The following is a 22,196-nucleotide window of genomic DNA, read 5'->3' on the forward strand; positions in this document are numbered from 1 at the left end:
CAAAGTGGATTGCTAACACAGCTGAGGAAGCGGAAACTGCGTGGGCGGAAGTGAGGAGCCCGATAGTAGCCCCAGTGCTCGGCTTATTAGCCACAATGGACCAGGACTGGAGGAAAAGCGAGATGCGAATCAGAGCAGCTAAGGAGGTGTAGGCAAGAAGAATCAAGTAAAGTGCAAGTGCCCGTAGGTAGGAGAAATTGTTAAAAAGCACAGTGTAATTCAGACACACATATACAATTTAAAAAGTATTAAAAACCTAGTAGCAGGGCAGGAAACACTAAATCCTACCGCTGTCAGCTGCGCGCGTCTGTTTACATTGGGAATATATAGGCTAGCGCCTATGATGCAAACTGGATCGCTAACCCAGCTGAGGAAGCGGAAACTGGGTGGGAAACAGAGGATCAAATTGGATCATACCCTCAAAGCTGTTCTGAACAGGGGCCCCCAAAATATGTTTGGCCCAGGGCCCCCAAAATCCTTAAGATGTCCCTGCGTATAAAGTCTCACGATTTCCCTAGAGCCCAGTTTGCTTAATGTCATACTGAAGAGGTCAATCCTTTTCATCAACCTGAGACTGTGTTTGAGCGATAGTGCTGTAGGTGGCATCTTGGCGCGACAAACAAAGCAACTAATAACTGTTCGCTGCTTCGAGCACCCGAGTTGCAGCTCTGTGTATTACCAACAGGTCCGGTTCCCAGCAGAACTCCTTTAACTCTCTACGTTGGATCGAATGCATGTCTTCACGTTTGAAAATAGACTTGTCTATCAGGTAATCCACCTAATAGGATTTTTATTTCGTTTTTCACTTTCACGTGGAAATTTGCTTGCCACGTTTGAGACTTGATTGCCTGGGTATGTGTTTCCGATACAGTTCTGAATATGGACAGGAGAGGGCAGCGTCTACCAACTTCCTCCTAACCTGGCTGCAACAGCGGAACTCCGTTGTCTTTCGCCAAGTGCCGTTCGTTCAGTTCAGATTCTTTCCAGGATTTGTTTGTTGCAGGTCACCAAGACCTCGCGAATCAGCAGGTGTGAGCTGCTCGGAGAGGATGTGAGCGGATGGCATTCTTGACAGGTACTAACCGCGGATGATCGAAGCAGCGGTTGCAGGGACGTAATGCTACAGACAGCACAGGCACTCATTTAATGAGTTTTCATAGCGCCACCGCGTTGCCTTTAGCCACTTCACGGCGCATTTATAGTATGTGTTATGATCAGGCCCGGTTCTAGCGGGTGGGCCAGGCCCACCCAAACATGAGCCTGGCCCACCCAAACAGGAGCCTTGGCCCTTGCAGTGAGACGTGTGGGTGCGCCGGGCTGGGACAGCTTCCCAGGCGCGCACACACAGACAGTTTTAGAGATCATCGCAGCTGTACCTTAGTACTTCACAGGTCTTTAAAAGACCATTTACATGTTAACAAGGCTTTGTTTATTTTTTCACCCCTTCATCTCCACCAGGGGCATGGCGAAAGGCGACAAATCCTTTCTTTGGCCGCGGTAACCTTTGCCAGTGACCAATGAACTGTCTTCAAAGAGCTGCATGCAAACCTGAATGCTATAGTTAGAACTTCGCGTTTTTTGTTTTGTGATATAGTTAGAACTTCCCCAGTCTTTCATTACTCTAATGTTGCTAAATTGAGTATCTTTGGGCAGATATACATTTTTATCAGTAAAGCCAACCCCTAACCACTGGAGTACTCTTTAAATCTTGAGTTTGTGCTTCTCCAGACCAAACCCTCTCAAAATATACTGCCCACCAGTATGGATGACATGTGATTCATACACCTTGTAATCCTCATTGGCTTATGTGACATTCCTTGTAGGCTGATTTACATACTTGTATGATTCGTTGTCTCTGTATAATGTGTGCGTGGTGTAAAGTACTGACACACACTACACTGATATGAGTAGCGCTACACAACAAATGAAATGCATATGAGAGAGGGGCTAAGTAAAGATGAGGGGCACTGTTGGAGGATGGCAGTGAGGGAATCCGAGGAGGAGGTAGTGGGAGGGGCTATGAAGCGATGAGGGGCACTGTTGGAGGGTGGCAGTAAGGGAATCCGAGGAATAGGTCATGGGAGGAGGGGGGAGCTAGGGAGAGATGAGGGGCTCTGCTGGAGGATGGTAGTGAGGGATTCTGAGGAGAAGGTCATGAGGGGGAGGGGCTACAGAGAAATGTGGGGCACTGGTGGAGGGTGGCAGTGAGGGAATCTGAGGAGGAGGTCATGAGGGGGAGGGGCTATGGGGAGATGAGGGGCACTTACGGCGTATGGCAGTGAGGGAATCCGAGGAGGAGGTCAATAGAGGGGCCATGAAGTGATGAGGGGCACTGTTGGAAGGTGGTCGTAAAGGTATTTATGGAGGAAGACTTTCGCATCTGCGCTAAAGCCGGCCCTGTCATGCCCTTTCTGTTTTTGTTTATTTAATTAGCAGTCGGGTCATAAGGGCTATTGTGGAACATACTTTAAAGTGTGTGCTAATTATATTTACTGCTATATTCAATGTTTTAAGTTTGAAGGTGATTTTACTAATGTTTTAACCAGGAAAAATGAAAGTGGAGCCCGATGGTGCCTGATATGGGGCAGGGGCCCAAGGTCAGCTGTGAGATAAGGTGCACTGGAGAGGAGTAGTGGATAATCAAGCCTGCAAGGGAGTGCGTTGCAGAGTCTGGGGTCAGGTAGAGGTAGTAATGAAGAGGGATCCTCCATGAAGGCTCGAACAGAGGGAGCCCAAGTAGTGTCACCTGCCTCATACTCCCACCTCCTCTTCCCATCAAAGGAACATTACATGGAAAAAACACTTTTTGAGAGTGATAATATTTAGAAAGAGATTTGGAAAAGAGTGCGCTTTACTGGACCTTGTAAGACTAAGAAGAGATAAAGGAGGGCCCTGAAGCAGGCCTGCCTAGACATATATGCAACAAATCGAGCCCGCAGTGGCCCACCCAAATGCACCCTTGGCCCACCCAAATAAAAATTCCTGGAGCCGGGCCTGGTTATGATATTGGTCGAAGCAAAGACTAAAGGTGGCAAATCAGTTAGTTCAGATCAAAGATCTCAAGAGTTTCACTTTCTGTTGCAACCTTTGACGATGGACTCGTAGGGAGTCATTTGGGGTTTGTGTCTGGGCAGCCATTTTTCCAATAATTTTGATATCTGCCCGACTGGCGGGATTCCGCTCATCAAATTTAGGGTACTGTCCGGCTGGTCTGCCAAGGCAGCACAGTTGCTGTTGGCAGTCTGGCCTGCCATGGGCATACACAATCGATTTGTCTTCCTTGTTTACAGACAACCGCCATCATGGAGTGGCACACAGGGCAATGCCAAAGGTGGACCAAAAAATGTACGTTGTCTGAATGCTCACCCCATGTAGTGTAGGGGGGTAGAGTAGCTTGGAGAGGGATCCTTTTAAATGTTTTCAACTGTTTTAATTTTAATTGTCTAGTGTGTTTTTTCTTTTAGAATGTTTTATGGACAAATGTCTAAATAAACTTGTTTCTGAACCTGAACCTTACTGAAAATGGAAAATACACCATGGAAATCTACCTTGGAAAATCTGGCAAGGTATGCTTGCAGAACATTAAGAAATGAGCAGCGTGTACAAAGCAGACCAACTCTCCAAACCATTTAACCCAGTGAACAGAACAGGACCTCCTATCTCACAAGATACCACCATGGCCACCAGAGGAGAACCCTGCTTCACAGACAAGAGTGATGGATGAAATTGTGAAGGTACATGAACAATTGTTTGGAGCTCAGATGTGGGCAATTAGCCTGAGAACACATATGGCAATGTGCGGGAAAAGTGTGGACAGGGTGCGTGCTGTGTCCACCGTCCGACAAGACATGGAACGACTTGCATGGAGAGTGTATCCCTGACAACCACATATGATTGGGATCAGTCATGAGTCTCCTAGACCCCTCCATTTACAACCCTGGAAGGAGAAGGTGTTGGTGGTCCTGCCTACTGAAGACATTGTTGTCTTTGAGGGTGGAGTGGACACCGGCAAGTACACTGTGACAATTGTATGGAACAAGTGGGGCAAAGGCACAAAATTATTGTCAGACAAAGCTGGCCTGACTATGCTTAGATAAACAACAATGTAGCAAAGAATTGGTCCAGGATTCACAGAAGTTGGTTATTTCTCCCAAAGCTGCATGAGGCCACAGACGTAGCCAGGTGAATACAACTCCGGTATCAGAATCATGAAAGGTGTACAGATACCACAATGTATTATGGCCAGTACAGTAATCCTTGTACTTATTCCCACATGAATACTGTTGGAAATTGGGTCTCTAGTTGGTAGAGGTTTGCAATCTGTCCAAATAGGGACCGCAATCCTAGTCAGGTAAGTTAGATACAAACTTTAAATTAACCTGTGCTCACCCTCTGGTAGCTTGGCACAGTGCAGGTAGGCTTAACTTAAGAGGCAATGTGAAAAGTATTTGAGCAAAACGGTTACTTGAGGTCGCAAGGGACCAGGGTACATCCAAACGTCCAGGCCAATCGAGATAGAGGGCAGGCCGGTACAAGACTCAGGCAGGTCCCAATGAAAAAAGTACATTGGATGGGCACAACCTTGACTCTGAGGGCATGATGTGTCAATCTTTTACATGCAGTCGGGTCGGTGCATCGCCATCAAGCTCCATTGAGATGCAGGCAATGCGTCTGCATCAAGCCATGCAGAGCATCGTCATCAGCCGCACAGGCTGTAGAACCACTGTCATCAAACAGCCTCTGCAATGGTTCTGATCGGTGCAAAGGTGATGATGCATCGGTTTTGAAGCAAGTCGCCGGAAGAAACCCACTTCTGAGGCCAATGATTGGAGGAGGCATCTCAGGCAAGGGTAGGACTCACAGATCGGTACAAAAGAGGGAGGTGATGGACGGAGCATCAGAACCAATCAAACACTCCCACCCAGTCAACAGATCTGGGTTTGATCCATCACCGTTCTTTAGCCCACTCTGCCACCCCAGTTCAGACATGGCCATATGCAAATCAGTCTGACCCTGTGCCTCATGGGAACAGTCCAGCCCGAACTGCCAAGCCATGCCCTCCCTGGACCGGAAACAAGCTTCCTAGGACCGATTTCTGGCATTTCAGCCGTCTTCAGCCAGGCTTGCTTGAATCCAGTGGCAAAGTGAGCAAGGGACTCACGTCTGAGCATACCCTGCCAACTTATGGCGAACAAAGCGGTACAAAAGGGGGTGGTGATGGACGGAGCATCAGAACCAATCAAACACTCCCACCCAGTCAACAGATCTGGGTTTGATCCATCACCGTTCTTTAGCCCACTCTGCCACCCCAGTTCAGACATGGCCATATGCAAATCAGTCTGACCCTGTGCCTCATGGGAACAGTCCAGCCCGAACTGCCAAGCCATGCCTTCCCTGGACCGAAAACAAGCTTCCTAGGACCGATTTCTGGTATTTCAGCCGTCTTCAGCCAGGCTTGCTTGAATCCAGTGGCAAAGTGAGCAAGGGACTCACGTCTGAGCATACCCTGCCAACTTATGGCGAACAAAGCGGTACAAAAGGGGGTGGTGATGGACGGAGCATCAGAACCAATCAAACACTCCCACCCAGTCAACAGATCTGGGTTTGATCCATCACCGTTCTTTAGCCCACTCTGCCACCCCAGTTCAGACATGGCCATATGCAAATCAGTCTGACCCTGTGCCTCATGGGAACAGTCCAGCCCGAACTGCCAAGCCATGCCTTCCCTGGACCGGAAACAAGCTTCCTAGGACCGGTTTCTGGCATTTTAGCCGTTTTCAGCCAGGCTTGCTTGAATCCAGTGGCAAAGTGAGCAAGGGACTCACGTCTGAGCATACCCTGCCAACTTATGGCGAACAAAGCGGTACAAAAGGGGGTGGTGATGGATGGAGCATCAGAACCAATCACACACTCCCACCCAGTCAACAGATCTGGGTTTGATCCATCACCGTTCTTTAGCCCACTCTGCCACCCCAGTTCAGACATGGCCATATGCAAATCAGTCTGACCCTGTGCCTCGTGGGAACAGTCCAGCCCGAACTGCCAAGCCATGCCTTCCCTGGACCGGAAACAAGCTTCCTAGGACCGGTTTCTGGCATTTCAGCCGTCTTCAGCCAGGCTTGCTTGAATGATGTGTCAATCTTTTCCATGCAGTCGGGTCGGTGCATCGCCATCAAGCTCCATTGAGATGCAGGCAATGCGTCTGCATCAAGCCATGCAGAGCATCGTCATCAGCCGCACAGGCTGTAGAACAACTGTCATCAAACAGCCTCTGCAATGGTTCTGATCGGTGCAAAGGTGATGATGCATCGGTTTTGTAGCAAGTCGCCGGGAAACCCACTTCTGAGGCCAATGATCGGAGGAGGCATCTCAGGCAAGGGTAGGACTCACAGATGCCACAATCCAGCAGCACCAGTAGAATTGCATGAAGTCTTTTGTGTCCCCGAGACTTCAGAAAACAGGAGGCAAGCCAGCAAGCCCTTGGAGTCACTCTGGGTTCAAGTGAGATGGGTCCTGTCCTTGTCCTCAGCAGTGCAGAGGATCAGCAGGCATCAGGGCAGATCAGAAAAGCAGAGAAGCAGTTTCTCAGAACAGCCAGTCAAGGAAAAGTGGTAACCCTTACAGCACAGCAGTCTTTTCTCCAGCAGAGTTCTTCCTATGTCCAGTTGTATACTAATTTTTTAGGGTCAGAGCCCCGACACTTATAACCAAATGTGCCTTTAAAGTTGGGGAGTGACTTCAAAGCAGCTCCTTGCAGTGCACAGTTCCCCTTTTTATCTAAGCCCTGTCTGCCAGTCTATATGTGGGTGGTAATCAGTCCTTTGTATGGGGACAGGACAAAGCCTATTCAGATGCGAGTGTGAATTCCCTCTCCCCCTTCCTGTCCAGGTAGGAATACAGATGAATGCAGATTAATCCTCTGTCACATCCACTCTTCCTGTGTTTGTGGCTGTCTAGAGGGAATGCACAAAGTGAAGCTGTCACCCAGCCCAGACATGTATTGGAGACAGGCTGCAGGCATGCAGAGGAAAGTTAAGAGCAAAGAATTGTCCACTTTCTATAAGTGTCTTTTCAAAAATAGTAATGTCAAATTCAGCTTTACCACTTAGGAGGATTTATCATTACCTTTCCAAAGATATAAAACATGATTTAGCTACTCCTTTCTAATTAGAATTACAGCTTTAGCGTGTTTTAAGGAATTCCCAATGCTAGCCTATGAGAGGGGTAAGATAGTAGTGAAAAACAAATTGAGCTGTTTGTCACTACAAGGACATATAAAACTTAAAAGTACATGTCAAAACTTTTAGTTACACAGCACCCTGCCCATAGGCCTACCTAGGGCCCACCTTAGGGGTGACATATGTGTGATAAAAGTGGAGTTGAAGGCTTGGTAAGTGGTTTTAAATGCCAAGTCGGAGTGGCAGTAAACTGCACACATAGGCCCTGCAATAGCAGGTTTGAAAGGCAACTTGTGTGGGTCGCACAGCTGGTGCTGCAGGCCCACTAGTAGCATTTAGATTACAGGCCCTGGGTAGGTGGTATACCACTTTACATCTAAACTAAATATGCCAATCAGGTATACACCAATTTCACCATGTTTAGAGGCGAGATCACATGCACTTTAACACTGGTCAGCAGTGGTAAAGTGCTCAGACACCTAACACCAACAGGCAAAATGTTTGGGGTAACCCTGCAAAAGGGGACATATATTGCAGAACTGAACTTTATTTCAATCATAATTCAGTGGGAGTAATGAAGGCTTTACACATAGAGTGTTTGCATGTTCACCTAAGGCTCACCACATCACAGTGCTGGTACATTTCTCAACGTAGTGACTTTTCAATGTAATTGTGTCAAAGGCCTCACCAGCCAGATCAGGTTTGGTAGATCTATGTATCAGATGCATATTGGAAGGCAATACCATGTAATTCATTCCCTCAAATTGCAGCTTAACTGTAGGCCCTGTGGTGGAAACACCAACACTGTTGATTTGCGACTTACCTGCAGGAGGCACCGCCATTAGATAAATAGTGTTGCATCCAAATGTAAATTGGGCAGGGAAAATCATACGTGTGGAAACAACTGCAAATAAATATGCTGCAAGAAGACCCTGAACCTGTTGTCACTGCTGACATGGAGCCATGTGGTAATCTTGAGTACATGGTATGTGGAGAGCAGAGTACTATGGACATTTGTGTTATCTCCCCTGTTGTGATTTTATTGGGCTTGGCTGATTGTCAGTTTGACAACTTGCAGTATTGAGGGTGTCTGCTACTTCCATGGCAGTAGTGAGAGCTTTACTTTATTTTGTCAAAGTTTGTGTGGTTGCTGCCCTACACAGGCAGCGTACACATGTCACAGCATCTGCTTCAAACTACACACACACACACACACTTCATCATTGCAGGAGTGGTGTATTTTCACTCATGTAATGGGTGATTGAATCTATCGAGGGCAGATAAACGTCTTTTTGTTTGGCTTTTCATCTGACAATACGTGGCACTTGCTCTGTTAATGGAGCTGTTTAATGTGGTGGACCTTTGGACACATTGCAGTGGTGGAGTAAAAAGGGGTATACACTCTAACAATGGTGAATAGTAAACGATGGCAGTGGTCAGGACATCTGCCAGTTTTTGGCGGATCGTCCACCTCCACCAAACTCTGAATGACTCCCTTCATCATTGTCCTTGGGTATTGTTTGTGGTATCTGGATCCTTTGTGAATAGGGGTGCCATTGGGACCATACTAAAGTTTCTCCACAGTGACATTTTCTCTCGAATGACATGCCTCCATGAAGTGTGTCAAGTTATAAGGCTGAAAAGCCTATGCAGGCAACTAATTAGTTTGTTTCAGAGTCTGGGTTTCAGAACTGTCATTTCCCCATGTTTTTGAAGCAGCCAGATCCCAGTGTGCTCCGGTGAACTAGTGGACCAGCTGTTGCAGATATTCTGGCCATTTTCCTGTTCTGTCTCATGAAGTGCCTGGCGAGCAATGCAGACTGGATTGGAGCATGTCCGTCTTACAAGTGATGTCCAGTGCATGGCATGGAAGGGCACGGTGATGTGGTCTAGTTTGGAAGTTGGCTGGCACCCGCGTTTGTTGTTATCTGTAGATTGGATGTCAAGAAGTTTCATTGCAGAGTCCATGGGCATAGTCAAGACATGGCAACACTAGGGCTAGTGTGGACTGCACCCTGTGGGGAAATCCCATACGAGGAAAGGTATAGTGTAGTATTTCATGGTGTAGAAGCAGATCTAGTCATTTGGATAGCCTGTATCAGAAGTGAATGGTTAGAGTTCACAAACACATCCAAGTTCTTCAAGTCAGTGGCAGCCATGGTAAACAGTTAATTGCCCTGAGGCCATGTAGAATTAGGGTTGTAATTATACAATTAACCACAGACGAGGAGTGATGTTTCAGGTGGTTGTGTAGTATCCAGAGGTCTATGGCTTGATGGATTGGGCGAAGACTGGGCATTCAAAGGTGTTTACCACTTTAGTAGTTGTAACAGATAGATTTTAAATAGTTCTGGATCCTGGAAGGACACTTACCTGAGTTTGTGAAAGACGCTGAGCAGAATAGTACAGGTTGCGATGTTACTATAGCAATATAGGCTGTGTACTATTTTGTGTAAATATTAAACCCTTTGCTATACACTTATTGTGTATAAGTATTGTGAACTTTCAAAAGTCACTTTTACTAGGTCAATAATGTAAACGTTGTGCCTACCCACTAGCTTCCTAGAAATTTGTCACAAACCTACTAGCATCTTTCACATCCTGTCCATCCTTTTCTACCTCTACATTCTCCAGTCATTCCCCCAAACGCCATGTTAAATAATAATATTTACTCCATTATCAGTGCAAACTTATTTGAAAACATTGTAACACATTCACTGAAATTTGTATAGCAAACTGAAAAAATGAATACAATAATGGGGAGGGGAAATAAGCAAGGCAGTAAACATAGCTTCCCTTACATTGTTGGCATTAGATTATTGGCCCAAAATCTCCATGCCATTTCTGCACCCAAATTGAACCAAGGTGCACAAATGTCTTATTTTGCAAATGTAAATTCATATATTGAATTCACCTGATGGTAAACCTATCAGCAAACATCAAGAGGAGTGGGAAAACACAGTGTCACACAGAGTGGCAAATACACAACAAAATGGTGGAGAGCAGTGTTACGCCACATTTGGTAACGGTGCGCTCCGACATTCTGAAAATGCAGGGGTGTGCCATATTTACAATCATACAGTGCACCCCTGCATTTCCCCAAACGCTAGCGCTAAATTTAGCTGCCTGGCACCAAGGCAGGCACCATTGCACCATAGTTCAGGGGTGCCTGCGTTGCAAGGAATGATTGTTCATGTGCAGGAAGGGGTCCCTCCTTGCACATGAACAATCACTAATGGCGATTTGTTACTTCTATGTGTTCTTCAGAATGCAACACATATAGAAGTTGCAACTCGTCATTATTTAATCATGGTTTATGAGCAAGAAGGAACAACTTTCTGCACATGAACAATCACTAATGGCGATTTGCTCTTGCAATGCATGCTGCAGAATGCAACAAACATAGAAAAAGCAAAAACGGCGCAAAATTAATAATTTATTCTTGTTGCCCCAGTTTTAGACCAGGTTTTCCCTGGTCCTATTTTTGCGCTGCCCCATATTTACGCCAGCCTTGTAAATAGGGGGCAGCCTAAAAAAGCAATGGGTGTTGCAGCAGAACGCCCACTGCAACGCCCCTTTCACGCTAAGTGCTGCATGAATAGGGGCATTATTTGAAAGATAGCATTAAGCCACGTTAAGTGGCTTAAGGGGGCCTTGTAAATAAGGCAAAGGGGTCATCGCCACCAGAACGTCACAAAAAGTGAAGTTCTGATTGCAAAAAGCCCTTGTAAATGTGCCCCAGAGTCTCTCTAAAAAATTTGGGAGCCTCAACAGCTACTTTCTGTCAGTGGCATGCTATCCCCACTGGTGTACTAGTAACCATCAGGTCTACCAGGAGGGGATGTCTCAGAATGCAGAGACTGTGATCCGTGACAAATAATACAGTGGTCTAAAATTCCCTCCTGTCTCAAAAGTGAATGAATTCATTAAAATTGAGGCAGGAGTAAGGTTAAAAAGGGGGAGATGTGTAGAGGGAAGAACTAGATATCCCTCACATCTACATAAACATATGGTCGACATGTTTCATCCTACTTGCGCCCATAAAGGTCGACCATGAATCTGTTTGGATCCCTGTTCTCAGCCAGGTGGGACACTTTCCCCTGGCAGGGTAAGTCACTCTCTGGAGGTTTGGAGAATGTGATGTACTCCCATGAAATGGAAACAAACAGTAAAGCATGCTTTCATTCATTCTTACTGTTCTCAATGTCACCATTATGTGCATAATTGTAGCTTAGTGAACCCGATTACTGAATAACTTATTCAGGCTGTACATCACCATTTGTGTGTACATAGCAAAGTATGCAGTGACGACACAAAGAAAATGTTATTATTTGTGGAAACTGAGAGTGTGATAAGGACGTGTGTGCTGCTGTCAAGATGTACTTACACATGTCTTAAGACAGCTGGGTCAGAGCAATTGCAGTCCTCCAGAGCGCTGTGGAGCGCAGAGTGAGGCCGCTCCCTACAATCAGGGTGTTGCTGTCATGCTGGCTAGAGCAGCACCAGGATTGGTCAAGGGACTCGCAGCATCCAGATCTTGGAAGAATGCGGTCGGAGGATGTCGTGTTTGTCTTCAGGTAAGTTGTAACTTTAAAAAAAAATTATATATTTTCGCACACCTACTGCCCCCGTAAAGGCCAGCCATCACTGATATTGTGTGCTGAATACCAAGACTCTGTAAACTTTACTCCACCTTGTGCCTCTTTAATTCACCTCAACACTCCCTGCCTCCTGATCTCACTCTCACAGGTTCCTGGTTCCTCCCTTTGTGACGGTTTTTCCGTCTTTGTCTTCCTTCATCTCTCCACATTGTGTGTTTTTTCCTCTCTTACTCTCTCTAAATGTCTGATGAGGTAAAATAAGTGCTGGTACCCAAAAGTGAGTGCAGGGGGGCCTCACTGGCAACCACTGGCTCAAATTAAGCACTGCATAGCATATCTGTCAGGAACTAGAGACATAGCGTCAATGTTCACTAAGTGACTGAGAGCACCTGCCAATTAGTTAAGAAGCGATAACTAGCGGTCTAAAGTTAATTATTGCCAGAGACATCTCGAAATATATGGCCGTCTTACCGGTTGGTAAAATACGTGAGTACTATAGGTGAAGTCTTGAAAAGAGAATACTCCTGATATGGCCAAAGCAGATAAGTAAATATTTTAGGAGACATCTCGAAAATTAACAGTCTTGAGGTGCAACATTGCTATGTCCAAATATGAGGAGCCAGAAAAGCAATGAAGTGAGAACACTGGAGAAGACAGGGGCCAGGAGAAACTGGAAGTAGCAGGAAAATTGCAACGAGGGCCAGGAGGAAACATGCCAAAAAAGAAGAAACAGGAGGAAGCTGTTTAGGAGGATCACTGGAACATGGGAATGAGGACATGCTGGTGAGTGCAGGAGAGCTTCTGGACTGGAATGTAGAGAAACAGTTGTTAAACGATCAGTTGGATGAATAACTCCCTTTATACTGTCAGAGCTTTGCTCATGCATATCATTCTTAACAGGGAGATGCTTCTCCTTTCCGCATCTGCACTGCTGAGCTGTGCTGTTAAGGAAAAGCGATGGAAAGGCTCGTCTCTCTTGGGCATGCGCAGTAGAACTAGAGGGCACATCCATGAAGACGGAGTTTGTTTCTGATTCTCACCATTACCTTCATGTTTCAGAGCCTCCTTTTTAGGAATATGTTGCACAATTAGCCCTATGTTCCTTTGCATGCTTTTGGATTTATTTATACTTTACTGTTTTAACAATGGCCATGGTGGAATTAACGGTAAAGTAGAAATGGGCCACCGCTGTGTCATGACTCATACGTGTGCTGTGCATGTGTCAAAGGCATACGCCGCAACTCCTACAATCGTCTTAGAATAATCTACATCATGGGTGCTCGCAAACATTTTACCAGGAGGCAAAATGTTTGGTCTGTGGTGTGACCGAGGGCCGCACTGATGCCAGAAGGGTGGTGATCGGGTGGAGGGGGGCGTCGGTAAGGTGGGTGGAGGGGAAGCAAAGCATGTACATCAAGCGGCTGAATTGAATTGCACAATGTGCAGCTAAAAAACCTGGGATCAATCCCGGATTCCCGATTTGACCAAATTGGGTGATCCTAGGCGATTTTTTGATTTCACTTTTTCTTTATTATCACATATAAGAAGACTTTGAAATTCATGACTTCAGGATGTGTGCTGTACAAAACCGTCTCCATGTATAAGAGGAGCCCTGGACAATCAAAGGGTGCACATAACAGCTGACTTGCCTCTTAGTTCCCTATTGTCATTGTTGTCAGGGTGGGGCAAAGCATGAATTTTTCTAAATTACTGTTTGAAAACTATCACTACTCAATCCACTGATATAGTCTAGTTTACTAAGGTTCTGCATGTTAATGAAATAAACGTTTTGAATGTTATCATATTTTTTACACGTGTGCTACAAGATGTCACTAAAAAGGAAGGTTTTGCTGAAGTTGATGTATTAAAGTAACAGAAGAAGCTAAAATGAAAAGTTGCAGTAGTCGAGCCAACTCACAATAGTGGCTCTCACTACTAAGGACTTATTCTGAACTGGCAGAAGGGGCAACTTTTTCTGCAAAACTCTCATTAGATTGAAGTAAGTAGAGAACACCTTGCTCGCATGATGGAAAAGCCATGAGTTCTTCAGTTTGAGCACGCAGGTTCCGAACATTGATTGTAGGGGATGGACAAAGTCCCAGTTATTCTGGTCAGAACCGAGGTGGCAGAGTTTTCGAAGATTTTCGCCTGCAATCATCATTATTTCTGACTTATCACAATTTTATTTTAATGAATTGATGCATTGAGTTCAAAACTACCAACATTCATTCATTAAAAGCTATAGCTAAATCTTTCTGCCTTGCTACATTGAGGCCAAAGATTGCATGTTTTTCAGCACAGGAGGTGAACTTTGGACCACTGGAGAGGATTATTCCTGGCAGTGGTGTGCATGTAAATTAAAAAAGGTAGGACTTAAAGAAGACCTCTGGAGACACCATGACCTACTCCCTTGAAGTCTCGTTGAAGGTCCCCTCCGTACAGCTTGGGATCGCTCAGATAGATAGCGGTCCACACAAACTAGAGAATCACCCTGTACCTTGGCCTCCCTCAGTCATCCCAATGTCTGAAAATCGCAGACCATTTCAAAGACGGCAGAGAGATCCAGTGGAACCAAGGCTAAGGAGCAACCTTCGCCTGTCACTAGCATGAGGTTACCAAGAATAGAAACTAAAGTTGTCTCAGTTCCTCGTCAAGTCCAAAAACCTGACTGGGCTTCATCAACGATCCTGTACGTTTCTAAGAAGGCCAAAATTGGTCTGTTAACTGCCGTCTCCTGGACCTTTATTGATAAGGACAAAATAGATATAGGTCAGTAATCACCCATCACCCTCTGATTGGCATTTGGCTTTTTAACAGGGGTAATAATAACATTTGTGTCCAGATTCTAGGCACTGTTACTAACTCCAAAGATGTATTACAGAATTACAAAGACTCTGGTGCATCAATCTGGATCTTTCCCGTATGATCTGAGGGGGGCGAGGGTCTAGTGGATGACCAGAAGAAAGTTGTTTCCAATAAATTGCCGAATTCACCTTGTGTAATACAATTGAAGAGGAGCGTTCGAGTATGTGAAATTAGAGATCCCCTCCCCTGAGCCAACGGTCCCAGGAGGAAAATGATCACAAAGGGACTTGATTTTGAACTACACAAATATCCGAAATGTTGTCCCATAACCTTTGATTCAGCTCAAGGGAGGAGTTGGTTGCTTGTGGATCTATCTGTTAATGATCTAAAAATGTAAATACTTCTGTGGCGAGTTTTGGCTTATAAGATTTTTTTTTAGCAAAAATAATTAGATGTGGCTATACCAACTATTTTATACCCTTTAAATGCACCCTTCAGCTGGAATGTCAGAGCGTAATCATAATTACTGTGCCATAGTCATACATTTTTCCTACATGCTAGTTTGACTATCCTTAAATCTACTGTGTACCAAGTGCAGGTGGGTCGTTCACAACGAGAAGAAAGCTTAGGAAGAGCAGCTTTGCTAGCAAAATTAATCCACCTGTTATAATTACCTACCTCTTCTTCAAGAGAACCCCCCCAACGTTATTTTTTTTTTGTTTAAATAATGATTTTGTTCCTCTACTGTCTTAGCAAAAATTTATTGATCCAGCCTTGGCTAAACAGCTGTAACGGTATTCTGAGAAATGGAGGAAGACCCGGTAGTTTATGAATAGAGGGTCCGATTTTAAATAGAATCAAGTAGTGTGAGTTTCACAGTCAATTACATTAGGAGGAGCAGAAATTTAGCCCAATAGATGCTCGCCATTAGAAGTAGGAAGAGTAGCCAAGTGTAGCAGGTGGAAACCAGCCAATGACTCAGTAACAAACGATGCAGCAGTATAATCCACTCTATCTACCCAAACATTAGAGTCACCCAAGTCGCAAAATGACTAACAATGAATGGAGCCTGGAAATTGGCAAATAGCTGACCAAAGTTAGAGTGAGGGCCTGGAGAACAATAGCAAAGCGTTCCTCAAATAGCAGCTTTGACTGACCATTTAACAGAGAACCCCATCACTACTGCATCAAGATAAGAGTTCAAATCTAGCTTTGAAAGATTGATGGATTCTTGAAAGATAATGCCTTTTTATTGAGTCAAGGCACATGCAAAATGTACTTGCCAGTGGGACAGACTAAGGCAACATCGGGCCGGAGGGCACCATAGTCCAAAATTCTCTTACAAAAAATATCTGTAATTTTAGGCTTGTATTACTATCATGAATCTCAGTTGCATTCTTTGGCAGAGACAGAGTATTCAGCAAGGCTTCTTTCAGAGAATGACTACTGTTATTACGGGGCAAGCCAGACTCGAATATCGGCAGGAATCAACATTTATATTTAAATAGGAAACATCTTTATTACACCCACAGAACCACAAAAACTCCCATGCTTAGATCCATTTATTGTTCTGATTCCCCAAGAATTTGTCTTCTTCTGCTGACCGAGAGGAAACTTGGCTGGCACTGGACACAACATATGGGCGAAAGAAGCCATGAGACGACAGAAACATGAAAAAGGAAGTACCAGACAAGTTCAACATTATGCACAATTGCCAAGTTTTTATTTATTATAAAGGTTTTATATAGCGCTGGCTAGGCCCGGAGGTATCAGAGGGCTTTACATGAGTATCAGAACATAGTTGCAGGATACATCGTTACAAAGGTTACACAGTTATTAGAGCATGGCAACATAGTTACATGTAAGGTCGAGACAGACAATATGGACATATACGTAAGGGAAAGAGCAGGCAAGGGGAGAGATTCAGGGGAGGGGGGTAGGAGCAGGGGAATTAGACAGAGAATGAAGGAGGGAAAGGGGAGGGGAGGGTGAGAGACACAGCATCGAAGGAGGAGGGGGAGGGCGACGGGTACACAAACCGGTAGACGAGTCTAAGCTGCGTCCAAAGTCCAGTAAGCTGTGATCCTAGGGGAATTGGTGTCATTTCCCCATCTCTGTTGCGAGAGGCTCCCTTTACGCAGTGGACTCTCTCAGAGGGGTCTCTGAGACTCCAAGGCCTACATACTGGATCCTTCCCCAAAAAGGGGAGAGGGAGTGATTTGGCCCGGGGTGCCATACCACACCTTGGAGCTGTGGACTCTCTCAGCAGGTTCGCTGAGACTCCAGAGTATAAATTTTGGATCTTTCCCCAACAAGGGGAGAAGGAGTGCTTAGTCAAAGGGCACAAAGGACAGGGGGCTAGGCAGTGAAGCAGGCAAGGGGAGAGATTTAGGGGCGAGGGGATAGGAGCAAAGGAAGTAGACAAAGAAAGAAAGAGTACTAAATGGGAACAAACAATATCAGTTTGGGGAACAGACTGTTTTCTCTCTGTGGCCATGAGTTTGCCCCATCTGTCAGGTAAAAGTCTAGCACAGGCCATTCCAGAAGCTTTGCCATCCAGGAAAAGAAGCACACAGTTTGTAATTTGAATTATTTTTCTCAATTCACAGACGTTTATAGTACGCTGCACATCAGCAATCCAGATGTTTTCATATTAAGTTCTTGGGTGCAGAGGATGATGCTCAGAGCAAACAGTGTTTAACCCAGTCATCATCCAGGGGAGATAGTTCAGAATCATGATGCTGAGGGAGAAGATCCTGAAGTTAAAGGTTATTTTTGAAAACAGAGCAAGAACACAATATTACCACAATATTTACACTGCGTGCCTCTCAAAGAAAGATATCCCACCTTTAATGTTAGTAGCATTTACAGAGCTGTGGGAGAGCTGGCCTAAGAGGATGACATTGCTTGGACGCTGGATGATGACGTTTCCATAAGAAATTCCAAGTCACCAATGACATTTGGGACACACCAACTCAGCACTTATTTTTCAACAACTCTGAGAGCTCGGGTTCACTGATTGTAGTAGCGGCTTCAAAAGCACTGCCCATAAGAGTGAATACAGTTTAGATTTTCCGTAATTTACCCCAAAAAACCAAGCCGCTTTTGTAGTGTGTGGGCTGCTTTTCTATGCCGCAACAGACGCCAGCTCATGCTCAGGGCGTGGTTTAGATTTCCTGTCTAAAAAGCAGTGAGCCACAGAGTGTATGCTTGAAGTAATCAAGGTTCAGAATGGATCGGTCCCATGAGGTGAAGGGGCAGTACTGATTTGCTTTAGGTGGGCCAATGGGACTCACATAATATTTGGTGGTCAGGTACTCTGTTGCAAAGGCGACGGAGTACCCTGTCTGCCAAACTCCAGGTCCCTCCACCTGATTTTGATTTGGGCGGATTGCAAGTTTTACGCTGATGAGGTAAAATTTACTCTGCCAGTATACAACTTCCTTCGATGGCCCGACAGAGTAGGTGCCGTCGGACGTAAGCCATTCATCTGACCATCCAGCTAGCAAGCTACTGCCACTGATCTGAATGTGTTCTTTTGCCTTCAGATGTTTCTCTCCGATCCACCACTGCAAGTCGTATCGGTGTTTCCGGCAGTCTTCAGCTTCATGTTTAAAGTCGCCGACTTTGGCAAGCACTTCTTTGCCTGAATCAGTGTTTTCATTGATAAGAAAGTGTACTCTGCATTTGACCCAAAAATATGTAGTTTAAGGGCCAGATGTACAACGTGTTTTACCGGTCGCCAATGGCCCATTGGGCCGGTTGCGATCGGTAAAATGCATTTTCCTATGCACCAACCCTATTTTGGAAGTCGATATTAGGAAGGGGTGTGTAAAAGGCGTCCCTTCCTAATAGCGAGTCGCACTTGTATGTATGAATGTTTTGCGACCAGGAATGCGGTCACAAAACATTTGCAGATTGCCACCAATTTCAAATGGTGATAATCCATTACAAATGGGAAGGGGTCCCAAAGGGACACCTTCATCTTTGTGAATGGGGGTGCCAACATTTTTTCCGAGCAGGCAGTGGTCCCACGGACCACTGCCCACTGTAAAAAAAAAATGAAAAGAGAACTTTACATTTCTATTTTTTAAATGTATCCCATTTTTCTTTAAGGAAACTGGGCTGCATTTTTTTTAAAAACTGTTTTATTTAAATAGCAGTCACAGTCTGCTGACACCAGCTGGCAACCATCCTTGTGAGTGCTCGCCATTCCCAATGGGTCGCAAATTGTGACGTACCTCATGAATATTAATAAAGCAGGTCCCTTGCAACCCATTTGGGAATTGCAAACAGTGTTCGAGACACTGTTGTACGTCAGGATTTGCGACTCACAAATTGCAAGTTGCTAAAAATCGTGACGGATGTACATGAGGCCCCAAGAGCGGAAACTAAGTTACACAGCAGTTCAAGTTCCCAGGAGGAGTTCATGTGCATTCTATTCCTGTTTTTATTCAAGGGCAGGGCTTTAGCACGGTGGCACCAGGTTCGACAATCTTTTTTGGTGCCCCCACCCCCATAACCTCGGATTCCCTCACTAAAACCCGGCAGAAGTGCCCTTAGTTCTCCATAGCCCCTGTCTCACATACATTTCATTTGTTTTAAAACGTTGGTAAAGGTTGGCTTTATTAATTCACTCGGGTATCCTTGTAAAATACAGATCTGTTCTTTGCAGCAGGTATATTAGCCATCTGCACTACTTAACGGTGAGTCAAAACTGCTACTAAACAAAACTCTGATCTCTCTCTCTCTCTCTCTCTCTATTAGGAACATTAGTCTTAAGAGTTATCTTGGCATTTTTATTGCTGCCTGAAAGCTGGATGCAAAAGAAACTCTACAGCAGGTGCTTTTAAATCGTAAGTTATTGCTAAACCCAGCCCCCTCCCCTTTGAAGACCAGTGCCCAGTGCAGCCGCACCAGTTGCACCACCCTAAAGCCAACCCTGTTCAAGGGCATTATAGTAAAGTTTCTGACTCCACAATTAGTAGGAAAGTACAGAATTCCAAAGGACCTTATGTTGTCAAACCTTGGGATGCATGGAAAGACTGAAAAATATGTGATGTCCTACCGTAGAGAAACATAGCAGACACTGTGTGCCTCTTTTAAAGACCCATTTGCAGGGCTTTAATTGGGGAAAAAACTGGTGGTGCTCTAAAAGGGGTATGGACTATCCAAGTAGAGGTGTGGTCTAAATCATGAGAGCTAGCATTGTGTGCTTAAGAAAATCATAAAGTAGCATTCAGCAAAGGATAATAAAATAGGCAAAGAGGTATATTCATTAAGTTTAAGCCATAAAAATACCAAACACTTTAAAAAACATGTAAAAACTATTTACATTACTTAGAAATCTATTGCAGGATTTCCCAAAACCCTTGAGGATAGTCACTGTGTCTATTTTGCTGGGGTTTCTCACAACAATTTTCTTCAGCAGACCTTCTACCTTTTGCCAGCCAACTCTTTACATACAGCTTTGCGTCAAATGTTTCAAATGGAGAACCATTGAGTTTTACCCATAAGCATGAAGAAATGGTCTCTACAAGAAGAGAGGCCCTTGTTAGAGAAGCAATTAAGTTCATTGCGCTGAAACCTCTCTCGCAATCTGCATTACTTGCTGGCAGGGTTTCTATGTAAGCTACTAATTTATTTAATGCTTCAGGGGTTTTCTTTCCACCAAAATCTTTGAAAAGTCTAAAAGCTTGGATAGTATCTCTTGCTGGCAGCTGAAACTCTGAACACAGCTTCTGGATATCTGTTTCACCATAAAGAATGCATTCATCACCAGCAGGCAAGTAGCCTGCATCTAGCACGCTGAAGCGGGCTATAAGTTCTTTCTCAGAATACGTGGCACATTGTTTATTGATATTTGCAGACAGACTTTGGCAAAACTGATTTTGATTAAGGGCAACAGAGTTACTTCTTCCTTGGAAAAGAGGAATATTCTTGATTTTGCCCTTGTCAACTGCTCTCTGAGCCGCAGAAGCAAACGCCCCTGGTGAGTCCTTCATTGCTCTAAATATACGTACTTGACTGACCAAACGTCTGTGGGCACTAACAATTGTAATGTCCCTCCTCTGTAAGGAGAGTGATAAGTCTTTGAGTTCCTGGAGTGCATCACACAATACCCCCAAATCTCTGATAAATGACTAGGATGTATGCTTCTTCAAGAGACGATCATACTTACACCGGTCTCTTATGGGTCTAGATGGGTCTTTAGAAGCATTCTCAAATTGATTGCACAAAGCAGGGTAGCAGTTCCAAAGAGTTCTCACAGACCTGTAACTGGATGCTACCCATCCAGTATCAAACATTTTCCCTATCTCCTGCAGCTGTACACATAGCTTGCTGGTGGCCAGATTTAGCTCTCTCTGGTTTTTTGGTGTCATGCTGTATGTGGCAAAGAATGAGTCCATGAAAATCTTAAAGTTATTGACCCCGGCAACCTCATCAACTTTATCTGCCACAGCAAGTTCTAGTCTGTGAGTCAGACAGTGCCATGTCAGTACAAGATTTAGAAGTTTTGATTTAAGCAATTCTACTAGTCCTCCTTTTTTACCAGACATTACTGCTGCTCCATCTGAACATACCGCAATCAAGATATCTTGTATCAGACTTTTTGTGAGTCCAAGTTTTTCAAAATAGCTTAGGAGAGCTGTCTTTACACCAAGGGCATTTATTTCTGACAGCTCCAGAAGACCAAAATAGGTGGTCACTAGGGTACTTTCATTTCCGAAAATGCCACGGAGGAAGATGATGAAGGTAGAAGTATTGCTAATAGAAGTGCTCTCATCAGTTAATACTGTGATCTTTGGTTTGTGTTGTCTGATACAACAGACCAATCTGTGTTGCATTTCCTGTGCAACGTGTTTGATTATTTCAGTTGCAGTCAGTGCAACACATGGCCCATTCCACTGCCATTCTTTGTCAGAAGGAGAATTAGATCAGGGTGGTCTGTGAAAGGGTGATCTTTTTTTGCCAAGTAGTAGGCAGTGTCAAATACCCTGCATGTGCTCTCCATATGTTTTGCATTACATTAGTGTACTGTCGCCACCAATGTATTTTTCTGCTAAGCTGTAAGAATGTCTTCAGCTGAAAAGTGAGCAGTGCTCACCTTATGCTCCATAATCTTCTTCCTGAGCTGTTTCTGCCTGAAAGCTTTTCCGTCACCGGAAGGACCAACCTTGCCATCTGCCCACCCTTTACTTATGTGCATGCCCTGGGTGTTATTTTGCACTGAAAGACCTATTGATTTAGCCTGTTTGCAGGAAGAACATCCAATATTGCCTGACTTAAGATACAACCATTTATATTCCTCTTGAAAGTAATACCACTGTTTAGTGTCTCAGCAGTCCGGGAGTTTGACAGTTTCTTTCTCTGGCACACGTTGAAGTCCTTGTAAAGGTGGACTGTCCTTGGCAGACTCTTGCAAAGTTTTACTAGCCTCATCGCTAGTTGTTTGTGCTGGACAAGACTCCCCTGTAACACGCTGGTGCTTCAATGGCGGTAGGAAGTCAATCATTGAAGACTGCAGAGACTTGCACTTCAGAGCAGAAGCAGATCAGCCACTAGTAGCCATGTTAAAACTTAAGACTTCCTTCTTCAAAGCTGGACTGGT

General features: G+C 44.8%; 1 long non-coding RNA gene across 2 annotated transcripts in view; it reads left to right on the forward strand.

The window, feature by feature from the left end:
• Positions 1-920: 920 nt before the first annotated feature.
• LOC146866820 (uncharacterized) overlaps positions 921-22,196 on the forward strand; it is a 244,371-nt gene continuing 223,095 nt past the window's right edge. For both annotated transcript variants that reach the window (XR_014965866.1, XR_014965872.1), the window contains exon 1: positions 921-1,075. This is a non-coding gene — a long non-coding RNA (uncharacterized LOC146866820). The remainder of the gene's footprint in view (positions 1,076-22,196) is intronic.

Source organism: Triturus cristatus, chromosome 1_2, assembly GCF_964204655.1.
Source record: "Triturus cristatus chromosome 1_2, aTriCri1.1, whole genome shotgun sequence".
Classification (NCBI taxonomy): domain Eukaryota; kingdom Metazoa; phylum Chordata; class Amphibia; order Caudata; family Salamandridae; genus Triturus; species Triturus cristatus.